Source organism: Terrapene carolina, unplaced genomic scaffold (genome assembly GCF_002925995.2).
Source record: "Terrapene carolina triunguis isolate 2854851 unplaced genomic scaffold, T_m_triunguis-2.0 Scaffold20684, whole genome shotgun sequence".
Lineage (NCBI taxonomy): Eukaryota > Metazoa > Chordata > Testudines > Emydidae > Terrapene > Terrapene triunguis.
In genome coordinates this window covers 392-9,467 of record NW_020685035.1, presented here as the reverse complement: position 1 = coordinate 9,467, position 9,076 = coordinate 392, and the positions used below count along the sequence as shown (strand labels likewise).

Genomic DNA, 9,076 nt, shown 5'->3' with positions numbered 1-9,076 from the left:
CCCCCCCGCCAAGCGCCGTGCCGCCGGAGCCTGCCCCCCCCCGGAATGCCGCGCTGCCCCCAGCCACCCCAAGATTGGCTGCCCCTTACCAGGTGCCGCCCCAAGCATGTGCTTGGTTGCCTGGTGCCTGGAGCCGGCCCTGCATGGCACCAAGTCTCAGATCCCAGGTCAATTGGCTTGGACTCAGGCTGTGGGGATAAAAAAAGCAATGTAGACATTCCTGCTTGGTTTGGAACCCAACCTCTGAAAACTGGTAAAGGGGGAGGGTCTTGGAGCATGGGTGAGAATGTCTGCATTGCTATTTTTAGCCCTGCAGCCCAAGCCCTGCAAGCCCCAGTCAATTCACCTGGGCTCCGAGACTCGGAACCGTGGGTTTTTCTTTGTCGTGCAGACATACACTAAGGAACCTGCCCAAGGTTACAGGAAGTCTGGTGGAGCTGGAAATTTAATCCAGGCTAGAACTCTAACCACTGGGCCATCCTTATTTTCTTTTTATATTTATTCAAAATTGCTCATTGCTTGCTCAAATGAGTGTAGAATTGAAATTATATTTCAAAAAACGGACTAAATAAGTTTTAAAGGTAAAACCTTAGAGGTTGCAAGAGCCATCTCTGGCCAGGACAGAAGGTTGGACATTTTCTTTGCCAATAAATGTATTAATCCTTTTGCATACACATTATTGTTCCAATTCAGCAAAACATTTAAGCAGGTGCTTTGCTAGGGCTATCTTCACTAACTGAAGAAATTATTGAAACCAGACCATAAGACTTGCCAATGAGAAAGTGTAAATTTGCATGGGCCCTTCCTCCAAGTCCTGTTAGTAGAGGCTGCTGAGGGGTGTGCTAAATCAGCACATCCTAGCCACTCTTGCCTCCCCACCAGTACTGTTTATTTTGGAAGCAATGCTAATGTGGTCTGTGTAATAAAGGAGGAAGTTATAGATACTTATACCCCTATAACTCCTTTCTCAGAAAGACCTTCTGCTCATCAGGGCACTTCTGCCAAGCAGAAACTAGTGCAGACCTGTGTGAATTTAGCCTACCAGATGTGCCGAAGCTCATTTGGAATATACATACCTTGCTGATTATGGCAGCTGTAAATAATGCAACTGCCCCATCATCTGATAATAAATCGAGTGTGGTAGTGGTTGGTGGGGGTGTTTTCTAAATTACACAAGTATGTCAAGCTAGGGACCTATTTTTATTGTTCTTTAATATGACAAACTCACTTGTAATGCTGTATAGATAAATAGCTAATGACACCAGAAAGTTTGATAATCAACTCTGTGTCAGCAAGGCAATTTAACCTCCTGACTCATATAGTCATTCCAATTGTACACATTTTTTGCTTAGTTAACACTCCCGCAATAGTCTCACAACAAAGCAAAGCAGCATATAAATGTCTTCCTTCATTACCCATCAACACATTACACTGGAATATGGGCATAGTGAGGTTTCCACTGTAAAGAAACCACTACCATCTCTTCTGTTTTCCACTGCAAAAAATGCATAGTCATATTCATCATTGTCTAGCTATAGCCTCCATCATAAACAAAGTCATTTCTCTTTTGGTAATAATGTACTGTGGTCATCTGAAGAACACAGCAGTATAATGCTTGTTCTCTGGAGGTAATTACTTGATAAATGTTAGAACAGAGATTAAACAGTGCAATATCTATCCCACCTGCAACTGAATCTCTTGGTTATCTTCCACGTAGGGAGACAACACACTGACATTTCTAGGGTTTAGTGTTTGGGGTAATAGATTATTTGCTTCCATGATAAGAAACTGTAGCAATCATTTCCTCATTTAGTGTAGGAGTTTTTAAAATGTAAAGTACTAATGATGCACAATTTAGTGCAGCCCGATCAAAGCTTTGCACAAACTCCTCCCACCACCCACTATTATGATGTATAAAAAGGAGACAAAGTAATCCTAAAAATATTATGCCATTATATGTCTGGCTGAATCTAGAATATTGTCTTCAGTTCTGGTCCCATTTCTGTAGCAGAAATAAAACTGAACTAGAAATGGGTGACAAAAATGATTAAAGGGATAGAATGACTTTCATACCATAAAGAGACTGAAAAGAGTGGGGGTGTTTAGAGAGGGTTTGGACTGGAATTTGCTAGTTGGGGACCCTGCAGAATACTGCTCTCCTAGGCATTGAAAGCCCCACGGGGGTGATGGGACTAGAGGTGGTGTGGTGGCTGGCACCCTGCTATTCTATTCATTCCCCCAAGACGCAGGTAGTGCTGGGAGTATGATCACCCTGCAACCTCTCCCCAAAAATACAAACAAGCATGTTAGCACATCTCTACCACTATCCTGAGTAACAGAAGGCAGGGATAGAGAAGACTTCAAAAGCCATAAAGGGGGAATAAGACAGAAAGATCCTCATTCCAAGTTGACTAAAGCTCCTGCCTAACTCTCTCATGGGATCAAAGATACCGAGTTGCCATTACCCCAAAACTGCCGGGAGGAGAGGGGGAAGAATCATAAACTTTGTACCTTCTGTAGGCCAAGCTCATTGCACACACCAAGGGCTCCTTGCATTCTTTCACATACTCCAAGCTCCTTGTGTGCTACCCGCCCTGTTCCCTTCTAAGATGAAGGATATTATGCTGAAAGGTGTTAACAACTGCAACCAACTAACAGTTACAAATGTCATTGAAACCGGTAGCTCTGCTAAGTAGATGCCATGGGTTCTGTGTGTCCTCTATTGCCACCTTTCATTTTCCCCCAATTTCACCCCAAATCAGTAGTGTTCTGGCCACTGATACCTAAAATATTCCCTTAAATTTTTGAATTGATTTGCTGTGATGTACAAACATTATTACATTACATCTAAACAGAGAAACATCATCAAGTTGAGTGTAAGGCCTCGAAAACTCAGCCAATGGACTGACTCCCTCTCCTACCTGCCAAACCCCACCTGACCACCTAAATTGCAACTCTCTTTTATCCCCACCAAATGGTTGTGGCCACATAAAATAAATGTTAAAACATTTAAAAGCAGAGGTTTTGATTCTATCAGTACTTTAATTATTAACCTCCCCACTGCCCTTTTGACATTTTCTATTGTCACCAAATTTTCTGTTTTTGTTGCAAAATCTAGTGTTGGCGTGTTTCAGAAATCAGGGCTCCTTTACCCAGAATTACTGGTCCTCTGCCCTCCATTTACTCTGTCTGGAGTAGCATCCAGCGCAGTTAGGCCAGGAGGACAGTAGCTATGTGTTTACTGTTATTTCTTCCCTATCCCACCTCACAACATAGGCACTTTGAATTCCTAGTTTAAAAACTTTAGATATGTCTAACAGAGGCAAGATTTTAGTTGCATATTAAACTACTGCCATCCATCCAGTTTTCATCACCGTGGTATCAAACACTGGTCAGAGTGGGCAGGTAAAGCCATTTTAAATCAGTACATTATGATCTTTACATGCTGCTGTTAGTTGGCTTTGTTGCAACATTTACAAGTTTATTTTGCCTACCTACTTTCAGATGAACCCAGTTTCAACTGCAGTTACTCTACCTCTTTAAATGAATCCCAGTTAAATAGTCACCTGACCTCTCCAGGGCTCCTAGGTGCTGGATACATTTAGAAATGGAGATAAAACCAAAATGGCCAAGCAGAACCACTCTTTCGACCTTGGGAACAGAGTTCATATCACTTACAAGGTTTGCATCAGTTTATAATTGCTGGTTTTTGCTTTGTTACTCTTTGCTCTATACCTGGTTTTCCTGCTCTGTCCCTTGATAAAATGCCAAGTAGAAACAAAATATTTTTGCAATGCTGCCAACAACTTCTGTTCCCTGCTCTATTCCTGTGCACCCATTCAGTGTCTCCTAAAAAAAACAAAAACAAACAAACAAAAACACACAACCACAGGAGTGAGGAAGGGAAAGAGATTAAGCTATTCAAACTTTAGTGAGAGTCCTTGAGACATTTTCTCCTCTCTCTTGCACTGATGAAAATCTGGAGTAACTCAACTGACGTCATGGGAGTGTCTCCAGATTTACACTGATCAGAGAACAGAATTTGGCTCAGGCTTGTGGGTCAAAAGCAAGAGCTGATAGTTGATGACGGCAACAACATTTCAAGAGAGGAAAAAAGACTGGTGGCTGGGTCTGTAATGTCATACCATAACGACTTGGGCAGCACAGAGGCCTACAACTGTATGTAGAGGGCATGGATGGGGCAGCAGCAGGGAATGTGACTTCCTCATAAACTATTTTTAAAGAGCTATTTAGAAGGGTGTTGATTTTAAGACCCTGCCTATCCTACAAAATAACAGTTATGGCGAAGTGTGTTCTAGCATGGCTTACTCATTGACACCAGGGTTTAAACATGGTTATAAACTGTGTGTGTGTGGGGGGGGGTGTTATAACCCGTGTATACAGAAAAACAATTTTATCAAATTGTTTTACCACAAACATGTTACATGGGGGAAGTCAACCAGTGATTCTGCCACTGACTCACCATTGACAGCAGAGAAGCTAATCCAGAGTTCTACTGCATGGGAGGGCTGGTGCAGCTTCCAGCATCTGTTAGGGTGATAATTATGATTGCAGTGAATTAGTAGCAATGAGTTTCTCTAGCTCCTTTCATTAGTCAGTATTCAGTCCTTCCAAAATTGACACCTGAAGAGGAGGAAAGAAGCAGAACGAATAAAATATTAAATAAACACACTTCTGTGATGAGTCAGCAGAAGTCTATTGTGAGAGAGCCTTCAACAATGCAGCAGTTGATCAATGAATGTTACAGCAGAAAAGTTCAGTGTGAACCTAAGCGACGTGGAATAAAAACAGAGATGAAAGAAATGGTGCTGCTTTTGCAAACTTAAAAAATTTCATCTGTTCACTAGCAGCAATTCTTTAATGGGCAACAATGTATTTTTCACCCTGGGTACAATCTTTTCGTTATTTTACTTGCCATTTTCTTTAGATTGTCCACCAATGTAAATTTTCCCCCCCTTAGCATTCCCCTCCACACCTATAAGTACTCTCTCACACACACACACATATACATTCTGCACTTGGTTTTTAAATTGTTGCTCAGATCTACTTGGTAATTAAGGATTTGTTATTAGATGAATTTTTATTGTACATTAGCACTTATACAGTAGAAAACACTTTCAAAGTATTGTACAAACACTGGGCTAGATCCCCAATGGGTGTGAATCAGCACAGCTCCATGAGGTTCTTCTGAGGATCTAGCTTCTTAACTAATCAATTCACCTGACATCCTGTAAGAGCGGTAAGTGATTGTTATCATTCTACAGATAGGGAAAAAAAGAAAGGTGAAGCTGTTCATACAATAAGTCAGTAGCAGAGCTGGAATTAGAACTTTGAATCTGCTGATTCCCACTCCTCTGCTTGTACCTCATCACCACACTGCCTCAACAGTAAAATAACCTGAATTTTAGTCACTGCATTACAGCAGTAAAATATGAAATATTTAATGTACCAAAAAAACCTAGACGGGTAGGCAGTAATTTTAAATCTCTTAAGTATCCTGAAAAATAACCACAGAACAGCATGACAGGCTGTCCCATTAGAAATAAAAGCAACAAGCATGGCACTTCTAACATTAGCTCTTCTAGTGCCTGCTGCTAGTCATTAGAAAGTGTTACTAGAATTTGACATCTATCACTGATAACAGGAACAAAGAAACTGCTGTGCTAGATCAGACTCATGGTCCATCTAGTCCAGTAACATGTCTTCAAGTGACCTGCACTAGAGGCTTCAGAGGAAGGTGCAAGAAACCTCACAATAGGTAGATGTGGGATAATCTGCTCTACTAGTTAGAGGTTGGCTTAAACCCTGAAGCTTGCAGACAAGGTCTGTCTTTTCGACAGACAAGACAATTCAAGCACTAGGATGTAACAGAAGCGACAGCAGTAGGGTTGAACTGCCTGATTTAAGGGCCAGGATTTTAAAAATGGGCGCCTAAATGTAGTCTCTTAATTCTGTATTTAGGAATCTAAATAAGCTGCTTGACTTTCAAAGGTGCTGAATACCCAGTGGTTTCCAATTGTTAATTTTGCTCAACATTTTTGAAAACTAGGCCACTTATTTAGGTGTGTAAATATGGACTAAGGAGAGTAATATTAGGCACCCATTTAAAAAAAAAACAAAACTTACCCAAGTCAAGAAAATGATGAATCAAAGGTCTTGTTTACTTTTTGTATATTTGTAAAGGCACTTAGATGTCACAGGGATGACTGTGGTATATCTAGTATCAGGGGGTAGCCGTGTTAGTCTGTATCCACAGAAACAACAAGGAGTCCGGTGGCACCTTAAAGACTAACAGATTTATTTGGGCATAAACTTTCATGGGTAAAAAAACAACTTCTTCAGATGCACCTGAAGAAGAACTGGGTTTTTTACCCACGAAAGCTTATGCCCAAATACATCTGTTTGTCTTTAAGGTGCCACCGGACTCCTTTGTTTTTGTGGTATATCTAGAGAGATTAGACAGCATAATTCTGAAGAGTTTGGATTGCAAATGTAACCCCAACCAAAATCACCTTGATTGTGTTAGTTTTCCGTTCATCTGCTCTTCCATGATGTGCCATATTGTTGAATTAAAATGGAGAATGTAGCTGTAAAGATAAACTTAGGCAGCTAGCTTCCCCTCCCAAAGTTGGTGGTGAGACAGAAAGAAAGGCTGCTCAGAGGATTCTCAGAGAGATGGGTGTGTAATAGCTTTGGGCCTAGAAACTGAGGCAGAATTGGTGTGTTTAGGTTTGGTTGAGCTGCAGTGGTTGAAGTTTTCTGTGTGTATGGAGAAGTAAACTTTGGGTTAGACCAAAAAGTAATTTTCTGTTTTAACCTATATTTTGATTATATAGACTGTTGTAATTATGCCACTATGATCCTGTTCTCTTTGGTATGGTTTTGTGTGTGATTATGCCATGGATTATGTAGGCACTAAGATTAACCTATCTAGACCCCACCGCAGTAAGGTTATAATGTACTCTTTTCAAGAAGTGCTAGGAGATCTTTAATTTCCAGCTGGACAACCCACAGAAAGAAGCAGAAAAGGCTCTCATCCAAAGGGCACCGCCTCTAATGCTGCAGCTCCTCCCCTCTTTGCTACTACATTGCAGTGTCAGCATCAGGTCTGCACCAAAGTCCTAGTTGAGTGTTGAACCTACAATCTTCTTCTACAAAGGGGTAAGTACTGCCAAAAGAACCAATGACACCTTTACAGGGGTATGTTTTCCTAGCTAGCTAACAGCTATATTTTTCATGACTGAGATTATCTATTTTTCTAAGTCATATTCAGACATGCCCAACGTGTTTAAACTGTAGTGACTGAACTGGAACAGCAGGACACAGGCCTAAACCTACTGTCATCCAACATTTCAACAAGTTGAAGAGAAGAACAAACATAGCCTGAGCAATGGCACACTGAAGGTCCGACACACAAATGAGATACTGAAGGTACTTCACTTGAAAGATAAATTCCCCTGCCCTGATCCTTATTCAGGCAGAATTGCATTTTGTGAGTGTGTGTGCGCGCGCGCACACACTGTGCCAAACCTTCTCCTCCTGGGAAGAAAGCCAACAATGCGAAATGCAATCCAGTTGCTTCCCCCATCCCTCCTCCCAAGGGGAGTTATTTTAAAACTTCAAGCTCACTGTGTAACAACACTGACCAAAGGAAAAAAAGAGCAAGAGCCTGGGGGGGTTCAACACAGAAACAAGGAGGAAAAAAACAGAGGAGAAGAAATAATTGTGGACAATAAAAGGGAAAGGCTAATGCTAACCAGTGATCAGTGTCACTACACAGAAGCAGAGTGGTTTAGTGGGAGGAGGATTGGTTAGGGAAGGGGTTGCAAGCAGTAGCAGTAAATGGGTTAGTTTGAGAGGAAGCAGACAGTACAGGTTGAACCTCTCTAATCCGGCACTCCCTGGTCTGGCAACATCTGTGGCCAGGAATAGGTGCCAACTCCATGGATGCTCTGGGGCTGAAGCACCCATGGGGAAAAATTAGTGGGTGCAGAACATCCACCAGTGCCAAGCTCTCCCCTCATGTCTCTCGCACGTAGGGTGACCAGATGTCCCGATTTTATAGGGACAGTCCTGGTTTTGGGGTCTTTTTCTTACATAGGCTCCTATTACCCCCCACCCACTGTCCCGATTTTTCACATTTGCTGTCTGGTCACCCTACTCGCACGCCGGCAGCCCCGCACTTACCAACAACTCCTCCTCCCTCCCAGTGCCTCCGGAGTGCCGCGAACAGCTGATTCGTGGTGTTCAATCTCCGGAAGGGAAAGGGAGGACCTGGGGCTGGCGACTGAGACCCCAGGCGAGTGGCCAGCAGCTAGGACCTGGGGCCAGCATTGGAGCCCCCAGGTGGGGGGCCAGCGGCCAGGACCCCGGGTGGCAGTGGGGCCCCTGGGCGAGGGACCATGCTGGGCACAAAGCCTGGGGGTACTGCACCTATGGAGACCCACACCTATGAAGACCCACTGGCACTCTGCTTTGACCTCCCGTGGTTTGGCACTCGTCAGGTCCAGAGGGTCGACTAGAGAGGTTCAACCTGTAGTAGAAGGTAAGGGGCAGGCTAGAGATGGGGATGGCTGAAGTGGCAGCGGAGTGATTGGAGAAGAGAGTAAGGAAGGACTTGGCACCAGCAGCTGAACGTGGTTTGGTACACCATTAAAGAGGAGTTTGGTGGTCAGGTGGGGTTTGGCAGTGGCAGCGGAATGCTTTCTTTGGTAGAGAGTGTTTGGCATGGCAGAGTGGACAGGGACAGGTTAAGCGCTGGCAGCAGGGAATAGGTTGGGGGTGGGGGCTAGGGAGAGATTTGACACTAGCAGGAGAGTGGTTAAGCCTGAGGAGTGAGTTGGCATAGGCATTTGGTGGAGGGGCTGGCACAGGGATTTAAGAGAGATTAAGTGGGTGGCATGGCACAGGGGGCTAGCCTATGGGGTTTGAGGGGTTTTGGGGGGGCTTGCATGGAAAGTTTAAGGGTGTTGCACAGAATGTGTACCACAGAGGGATTAAGGGGGGTTAGCATGGGGATTAAGGAGGTGTTTGAGGGTGGCTCAGGGAGTGGCAT

The 9,076-nt window shown here is 43.5% G+C and overlaps 1 long non-coding RNA gene across 1 annotated transcript; it reads right to left on the bottom strand.

The window, feature by feature from the left end:
* Positions 1 to 3,566: 3,566 nt before the first annotated feature.
* LOC112106777 lies at positions 3,567 to 4,948 on the bottom strand. Its single transcript, XR_003370330.1, has 3 exons — positions 4,484 to 4,948; positions 3,736 to 3,849; positions 3,567 to 3,651 (listed from the first exon to the last, which is right to left on the bottom strand). It is a non-coding gene; the product is annotated as an uncharacterized LOC112106777 (long non-coding RNA).
* Positions 4,949 to 9,076: the final 4,128 nt, after the last annotated feature.